We start from the raw sequence: 9,566 nt of genomic DNA on the forward strand, positions 1-9,566 counted from the left end.
GTGACGATGAAGACACCTTGGAGTTCTTCACCATCGGGACCGCGGAACCTCCCTCAGACAAACTGCAGTGTTCGATTGATGCCTGACTGTTCTCTCCAATAAACATCTTTGATAACCAAGTCGGTGTCTGCGAAGTTTCCTTCCTCATCAACACATCTCGGCAGCCACCAGGAGAAGATTCACAACACATGTGTGTGAAGAACATTGATTCCTCAAACCAAAGTCCCGCCTGGATTTGAACCAACAACCTTCCGCAAGAAAGTCAGCTGCTTAAACCACTGACCTATGCAGTCACACTAGATCATTGCAAAGAGGTGTGTGAAGAATATTTAATCATGGCTTTTTTTAAACCATATATGACCTCTTTGCCTTGGGTCAGTGTGACCTCATAGGTCAGTGGTTTAAGCTGCTCTCTTCCTTTGCTGAAGGTTGTTGGTTCGAATCCAGGCGGGACTTTGGTTTGAAGAATCAATATTCTTCACACACATGTTTTTTGTATACATCAATTATAGAACTTTTTCCCTTTTTATTTTGTGATTATTGCTGGAACAGTTACAGGGGTGCTGATTTATAAGCTGTCATACGATCCTCTTTCGCACCATACAGTAATTTCTAAATAGGATACTTGGTCTTAAAAATTGTGACGCAATGCATGACAGTCACCACGGTAAAACCAAAAACATGTGTGTGAAGAGTATTGATTCTTCATACCAAAGTCCAGCCTGGATTCGAACCAACAACCTTCCACAAGAAAGTCAGCTGCTTAAACCACTGACCTATGCAATCACACTAGATCATTGCAAAGAGGTCATATATGCTTCAAAAAAGCCATAATTTCAATATAATCTCTCGATGTGATTTCTGTGTCAACACAAATTCCATATTTTCACAGCATGTGAAGAAAAACATCTGTGTGAAGAATATTTAATCATGGCTTTTTTTAAACCATATATGACCTCTTTGGAGTGACTCAGTGTGACCTCATAGGTAAGTGGTTTGAGCTGCTCACTTCCTTTGCTGAGGTTGTTGGTTCGAATCCAGGTGGGACTTTGGTTTGAAGAATCAATATTCTTCACACACATGTTTTTGTTTTTTTATACATCAATTATATAACTTTTTCCCTTTTTATTTTGTGATTCATTGCTGGAATAGTTACATGGGTGCTGATTTATAAGCTGTCATACAATCCTCTTTCGCACCATACAGTAATTTCTAAATAGGATACTTGGTCTTAAAAATTGTGACGCAATGCATTACAGTCACCACGGTAAAACCAAAAACATGTGTGTGAAGATACTTGATTCTTCAAACCAAAGTTCCGCCTGGATTCGAACCAACAACCTTCCGCAAGAAAGTCAGCTGCTTAAACCACTGACCTATGCAGTCACACTAGATCATTGCAAAGAGGTCATATATGGTTCAAAAAAGGCATAATTTCAATATAATCTCTGGATGTGATTTCTGTGTCAACACAAATTCCATATTTTCACAGCATGTGAAGAAAAACATCTGTGGGAAGAATATTTAATCATGGCTTTTTTTAAACCATATATGACCTCTTTGCATTGACTCAGTGTGACCTCATAGGTCAGTGGTTTAAGCTGCTCACTTCCTTTGCTGAAGGTTGTTGGTTCGAATCCAGGCGGGACTTTGGTTTGAATAATCAATATTCTTCACACACATGTTTTTGTTTTTTTATACATCAATTATATAACTTTTTCCCTTTTTAGTTTGTGATTCATTGCTGGAATAGTTACAGGGGTGCTGATTTATAAGCTGTCGTACAATCCTCTTTCGCACCATACAGTAATTTCTAAATAGGATACTTGGTCTTAAAAATTGTGATGCAATGCATGACAGTCACCACGGTAAAACTAAAAACATTTAAGGGAAGAATATTAATTCTTCAAACCAAAGTCCCGCCTGGATTCGAACCAACGACCTCCCGCAAGAAAGTCAGCTGCTTAAACCACTGACCTATGCAGTCGCACTAGATCATTGCAAAGAGGTCATATATGGTTCAAAAAAGGCATAATTTCAATATAATCTCTGGATGTGATTTCTGTGTCAACACAAATTCCATATTTTCACAGCATGTGAAAAAAAAATCTGTGTGAAGAATATTTAATCATGGCTTTTTTTAAACCATATATGACCTCTTTGCAGTGACTCAGTGTGACCTCATAGGTCAGTGGTTCAAGCTGCTCACTTCTTTTGCTGAAGGTTGTTGGTTCGAATCCAGGCGGGACTTTGGTTTGAAGAATCAGTATTCTTCACACACATGTTTTTGTTTTTTTATACATCAATTATATAACTTTTTCCCTTTTTAGTTTGTGATTCATTGCTGGAATAGTTACAGGGGTGCTGATTTATAAGCTGTCGTACAATCCTCTTTCGCACCATACAGTAATTTCTAAATAGGATACTTGGTCTTAAAAATTGTGATGCAATGCATGACAGTCACCACGGTAAAACCAAAAACATTTAAGGGAAGAATATTAATTCTTCAAACCAAAGTCCCGCCTGGATTTGAACCAACAACCTTCGGCAAAGTAAGTCAGCCTCTTAAACCACTGACCTATGCAGTCGCACTGACCCACTGCAAAGAGGTCATATATGGTTCAAAAAAGCCATAATTTGAATATCATCTGTGAATGTGATTTCTGTGTAAAACACAAATTCCATATTTTCACAGCATGTGAAGAAAAACATCTGTGTGAAGAATATTTAATCATGGCTTTTTTAAAACCATATATGACCTCTTTGCACTGGTTCAGTCTGACCTCATAGGTCAGTGGTTTTAGCCACTGATTTTTTTTCGCCGAAGGTTGTTGGTTCGAATCCAGGCGGGGCTTTGGTTTGAAAGATTAATATTCTTCACACATATGTTTTGGTTTTTTTTTATACATCAATTCTATAACTTTTTCCCTTTTTAGTTTGTGATTCATTGCTGGAATAGTTACAGGGGTGCTAATTTAATTTACAGCTGTCATAAGATCCTCTTTCCCACCATACAGTAATTTCTAAATAAGATACTTGGTCCTAAAAATTGTGACGCAATGCATGACAGTCACCACGGTAAAAACAAAAACATGTGTGTGAAGAATATTTATTCTTCAAACCAAAGTCCCGCCTGGATTCGAACCAACATCCTTCCGCAAGAAAGTCAGCTGCTTAAACCACTGACCTATGCAGTCGCTCTAGATCATTGCAAAGAGGTCATATATGGTTAAAAAAAGCCATAATTTCAATATCATCTGTGGATGTGATTTCTGTATAAAACACAAATGCCATTTTATCACAGCATGTGAAGAAAAACATCTGTGGGAATAATATTTAATCATGGCTTTTTTTAAACCATATATGACCTCTTTGCAGTGACTCAGTGTGACCTCATAGGTCAGTGGTTTAAGCTGCTAGCTTCTTTTGCTGAAGGTTGTTGGTTCGAATCCAGGCGGGACTTTGGTTTGAAGAATCAATATTCTTCACACACGTTTTTGTTTTTTTATACATCAATTATATAACTTTTTCCCTTTTTATTTTGTGATTCATTGCTGGAATAGTTACAGGGGTGCTGATTTATAAGCTGTCATACAATCCTCTTTCCCACCATACAGTAATTTCTAAATAGGATACTTGGTCCTAAAAATTGTGATGCAATGCATGAGTCACCACGGTAAAACCAAAAACATGTATGTGAAGAATATTGATTCTTCAAACCATAAGTACCGCCTGGATTCGAACCAACAACCTTCCGCAAGAAAGGCAGCTGCTTAAACCACTGACCTATGCAGTCACAGCTAGATCATTGCAAAGAGGTCATATATGGTTCAAAAAAGGCATAATTTCAATATAATCTCTGGATGTGATTTCTGTGTCAACACAAATTCCATATTTTCACAGCATGTGAAGAAAAACATCTGTGGGAAGAATATTTAATCATGGCTTTTTTTAAACCATATATGACCTCTTTGCAGTGACTCAGTGTGACCTCATAGGTCAGTGGTTTAAGCTGCTCACTTCTTTTGCTGAAGGTTGTTGGTTCGAATCCAGGCGGGACTTTGGTTTGAAGAATCAGTATTCTTCACACACATGTTTTTGTTTTTTTATACATCACTTATATAACTTTTTCCCTTTTTAGTTTGTGATTCATTGCTGGAATAGTTACAGGGGTGCTGATTTATAAGCTGTCGTACAATCCTCTTTCGCACCATACAGTAATTTCTAAATAGGATACTTGGTCTTAAAAATTGTGATGCAATGCATGACAGTCACCACGGTAAAACCAAAAACATTTAAGGGAAGAATATTAATTCTTCAAACCAAAGTCCCGCCTGGATTTGAACCAACAACCTTCGGCAAAGTAAGTCAGCCTGCTTAAACCACTGACCTATGAGGTCACACTGACCCACTGCAAAGAGGTCATATATGGTTCAAAAAAGGCATAATTTCAATATCATCTCTGGATGTGATTTCTGTGTCAACACAAATTCCATATTTTCACAGCATGTGAAGAAAAACATCTGTGTGAAGAATATTTAATCATGGCTTTTTTAAACCATATATGACCTCTTTGCAGTGGATCAGTGTGACCTCATAGGTCAGTGGTTTAAGCAGCTGACTTTCTGTTGCCGAAGGTTGTTGGTTCGAATCCAGGCGGGGACTTTGGTTTGAAGAATCAATATTCTTCACACATATGTTTTTGTTTTTTTATACATCAATTCTATAACTTTTTCCCTTTTTAGTTTGTGATTCATTGCTGGAATAGTTACAGGGGTGCTGATTTATAAGCTGTCATAAGATCCTCTTTCCCACCATACAGTAATTTCTAAATAGGATACTTGGTCCTAAAAATTGTGATGCAATGCATGACAGTCACCACGGTAAAACCAAAAACATGTGTGTGAAGAATATTTATTCTTCAAACCAAAGTCCCGCCTGGATTCGAACCAACATCCTTCCGCAAGAAAGTCAGCTGCTTAAACCACTGACCTATGCAGTCGCGCTAGATCATTGCAAAGAGGTCATATATGGTTAAAAAAAGCCATAATTTGAATATCATCTGTGGATGTGATTTCTGTATAAAACACAAATGCCATTTTATCACAGCATGTGAAGAAAAACATCTTTGGGAAGAATATTTAATCATGGCTTTTTTTAAACCATATATGACCTCTTTGCAGCGACTCAGTGTGACCTCATAGGTCAGTGGTTTAAGCTGCTCCCTCCTTTTGCCGAAGGTTGTTGGTTCGAATCCAGGCGGGACTTTGGTTTGAAGAATCAATATTCTTCACACACATGTTTTTGTTTTTTTATACATCAATTATATAACTTTTTCCCTTTTTATTTTGTGATTCATTGCTGGAATAGTTACAGGGGTGCTGATTTATAAGCTGTCATACGATCCTCTTTCCCACCATACAGTAATTTCTAAATAGGATACTTGGTCCTAAAAATTGTGATGCAATGTATGACAGTCACCACGGTAAAACCAAAAACATGTGTGTGAAGAACATTGATTCCTCAAACCAAAGTCCCACCTGGATTTGAACCAACAACCTTCCGCAAGAAAGTCAGCTGCTTAAACCACTGACCTATGCAGTCACACTAGATCATTGCAAAGAGGTCATATATGGTTTCAAAAAAGCCATAATTTCAATATAATCTCTGGATGTGATTTCTGTGTCAACACAAATTCCATATTTTCACAGCATGTGAAAAAAAAAATCTGTGTGAAGAATATTTAATCATGGCTTTTTTTAAACCATATATGACCTCTTTGCCTTGGGTCAGTGTGACCTCATAGGTCAGTGGTTTAAGCTGCTCACTTCCTTTGCTGAAGGTTGTTGGTTCGAATCCAGGCGGGGACTTTGGTTTGAAGAATCAATATTCTTCACACACATGTTTTTGTTTTTTTTATACATCAATTATATAACTTTTTCCCTTTTTAGTTTGTGATTCATTGCTGGAATAGTTACAGGGGTGCTGATTTATAAGCTGTCATACGATCCTCTTTCCCACCATACAGTAATTTCTAAATAGGATACTTGGTCCTAAAAATTGTGATGCAATGCATGACAGTCACCACGGTAAAACCAAAAACATGTATGTGAAGAATATTGATTCTTCAAACCATAGTACCGCCTGGATTCGAACCAACAACCTTCCGCAAGAAAGGCAGCTGCTTAAACCACTGACCTATGCAGTCACACTAGATCATTGCAAAGAGGTCATATATGGTTCAAAAAAGGCATAATTTCAATATCATCTGTGGATGTGATTTCTGTGTCAACACAAATTCCATATTTTCACAGCATGTGAAGAAAAACATCTGTGGGAAGAATATTTAATCATGGCTTTTTTTAAACCATATATGACCTCTTTGCAGTGATTCAGTGTGACCTCATAGGTCAGTGGTTTAAGCTGCTCACTTCCTTTGCTGAAGGTTGTTGGTTCGAATCCAGGCGGGACTTTGGTTTGAAGAATCAATATTCTTCACACGCATGTTTTTGTTTTTTTATACATCAATTATATAACTTTTTCCCTTTTTATTTTGTGATTCATTGCTGGAATAGTTACAGGGGTGCTGATTTATAAGCTGTCGTACGATCCTCTTTCCCACCATACAGTAATTTCTAAATAGGATACTTGGTCCTAAAAATTGTGATGCAATGCATGACAGTCACCACGGTAAAACCAAAAACATGTATGTGAAGAATATTGATTCTTCAAACCATAGTACCGCCTGGATTCGAACCAGCAACCTTCCGCAAGAAAGGCAGCTGCTTAAACCACTGACCTATGCAGTCACACTAGATCATTGCAAAGAGGTCATATATGGTTCAAAAAAGGCATAATTTCAATATAATCTCTGGATGTGATTTCTGTGTCAACACAAATTCCATATTTTCACAGCATGTGAAGAAAAACATCTGTGGGAAGAATATTTAATCATGGCTTTTTTTAAACCATATATGACCTCTTTGCAGTGACTCAGTGTGACCTCATAGGTCAGTGGTTTAAGCTGCTCACTTCCTTTGCTGAAGGTTGTTGGTTCGAATCCAGGCGGGACTTTGGTTTGAATAATCAATATTCTTCACACACATGTTTTTGTTTTTTTATACATCAATTATATAACTTTTTCCCTTTTTAGTTTGTGATTCATTGCTGGAATAGTTACAGGGGTGCTGATTTATAAGCTGTCGTACAATCCTCTTTCGCACCATACAGTAATTTCTAAATAGGATACTTGGTCTTAAAAATTGTGATGCAATGCATGACAGTCACCACGGTAAAACTAAAAACATTTAAGGGAAGAATATTAATTCTTCAAACCAAAGTCCCGCCTGGATTCGAACCAACAGCCTCCCGCAAGAAAGTCAGCTGCTTAAACCACTGACCTATGCAGTCACACTAGATCATTGCAAAGAGGTCATATATGGTTCAAAAAAGGCATAATTTCAATATAATCTCTGGATGTGATTTCTGTGTCAACACAAATTCCATATTTTCACAGCATGTGAAAAAAAAAATCTGTGTGAAGAATATTTAATCATGGCTTTTTTTAAACCATATATGACCTCTTTGCAGTGACTCAGTGTGACCTCATAGGTCAGTGGTTTAAGCTGCTCACTTCTTTTGCCGAAGGTTGTTGGTTCGAATCCAGGCGGGACTTTGGTTTGAAGAATCAATATTCTTCACACACATGTTTTTGTTTTTTTATACATCAATTATATAACTTTTTCCCTTTTTATTTTGTGATTCATTGCTGGAATAGTTACAGGGGTGCTGATTTATAAGCTGTCATACGATCCTCTTTCCCACCATACAGTTTTTTCTAAATAGGATACTTGGTCCTAAAAATTGTGATGCAATGTATGACAGTCACCACGGTAAAACCAAAAACATGTGTGTGAAGAATATTGATTCCTCAAACCAAAGACTCGCCTGGATTTGAACCAACAACCTTCCGCAAGAAAGTCAGCTGCTTAAACCACTGACCTATGCAGTCACACTAGATCATTGCAAAGAGGTCATATATAGTTCAAAAAAGGCATAATTTCAATATAATCTCTGGATGTGATTTCTGTGTCAACACAAATTCCATATTTTCACAGCATGTGAAAAAAAAAATCTGTGTGAAGAATATTTAATCATGGCTTTTTTTAAACCATATATGACCTCTTTGCCTTGGGTCAGTGTGACCTCATAGGTCAGTGGTTTAAGCTGCTCACTTCCTTTGCTGAAGGTTGTTGGTTCGAATCCAGGCGGGACTTTGGTTTGAAGAATCAATATTCTTCACACACATGTTTTTGTTTATACATCAATTATATAACTTTTTCCCTTTTTATTTTGTGATTCATTGCTGGAATAGTTACAGGGGTGCTGATTTATAAGCTGTCATACGATCCTCTTTCCCACCATACAGTAATTTCTAAATAGGATACTTGGTCCTAAAAATTGTGATGCAATGCATGACAGTCACCACGGTAAAACCAAAAACATGTATGTGAAGAATATTGATTCTTCAAACCATAGTACCGCCTGGATTCGAACCAACAACCTTCCGCAAGAAAGGCAGCTGCTTAAACCACTGACCTATGCAGTCACACTAGATCATTGCAAAGAGGTCATATATGGTTCAAAAAAGGCATAATTTCAATATAATCTCTGGATGTGATTTCTGTGTCAACACAAATTCCATATTTTCACAGCATGTGAAGAAAAACATCTGTGGGAAGAATATTTAATCATGGCTTTTTTTAAACCATATATGACCTCTTTGCAGTGACTCAGTGTGACCTCATAGGTCAGTGGTTTAAGCTGCTCACTTCTTTTGCTGAAGGTTGTTGGTTCGAATCCAGGCGGGACTTTGGTTTGAAGAATCAATATTCTTCACACACATGTTTTTGTTTTTTTATACATCAATTATATAACTTTTTCCCTTTTTATTTTGTGATTCATTGCTGGAATAGTTACAGGGGTGCTGATTTATAAGCTGTCGTACAATCCTCTTTCGCACCATACAGTAATTTCTAAATAGGATACTTGGTCTTAAAAATTGTGATGCAATGCATGACAGTCACCACGGTAAAACCAAAAACATTTAAGTGAAGAATATTAATTCTTCAAACCAAAGTCCCGCCTGGATTCGAACCAACAACCTTCCGCAAGAAAGTCAGCTGCTTAAACCACTGACCTATGCAGTCACACTAGACCATTGCAAAGAGGTCATATATGGTTCAAAAAAGGCATAATTTCAATATCATCTGTGGATGTGATTTCTGTGTCAACACAAATTCCATATTTTCACAGCATGTGAAGAAAAACATCTGTGTGAAGAATATTTAATCATGGCTTTTTTAAACCATATATGACCTCTTTGCACTGGTTCAGTGTGACCTCATAGGTCAGTGGTTTAAGCAGCTGACTTCTTTTGCCGAAGGTTGTTGGTTCGAATCCAGGCGGGACTTTGGTTTGAAGAATCAATATTCTTCACACACATGTTTTTGTTTTTTTATACATCAATTATATAACTTTTTCCCTTTTTAGTTTGTGATTCATTG

This window comes from Takifugu rubripes, unplaced genomic scaffold (assembly GCF_901000725.2).
Source record: "Takifugu rubripes unplaced genomic scaffold, fTakRub1.2, whole genome shotgun sequence".
Lineage (NCBI taxonomy): Eukaryota > Metazoa > Chordata > Actinopteri > Tetraodontiformes > Tetraodontidae > Takifugu > Takifugu rubripes.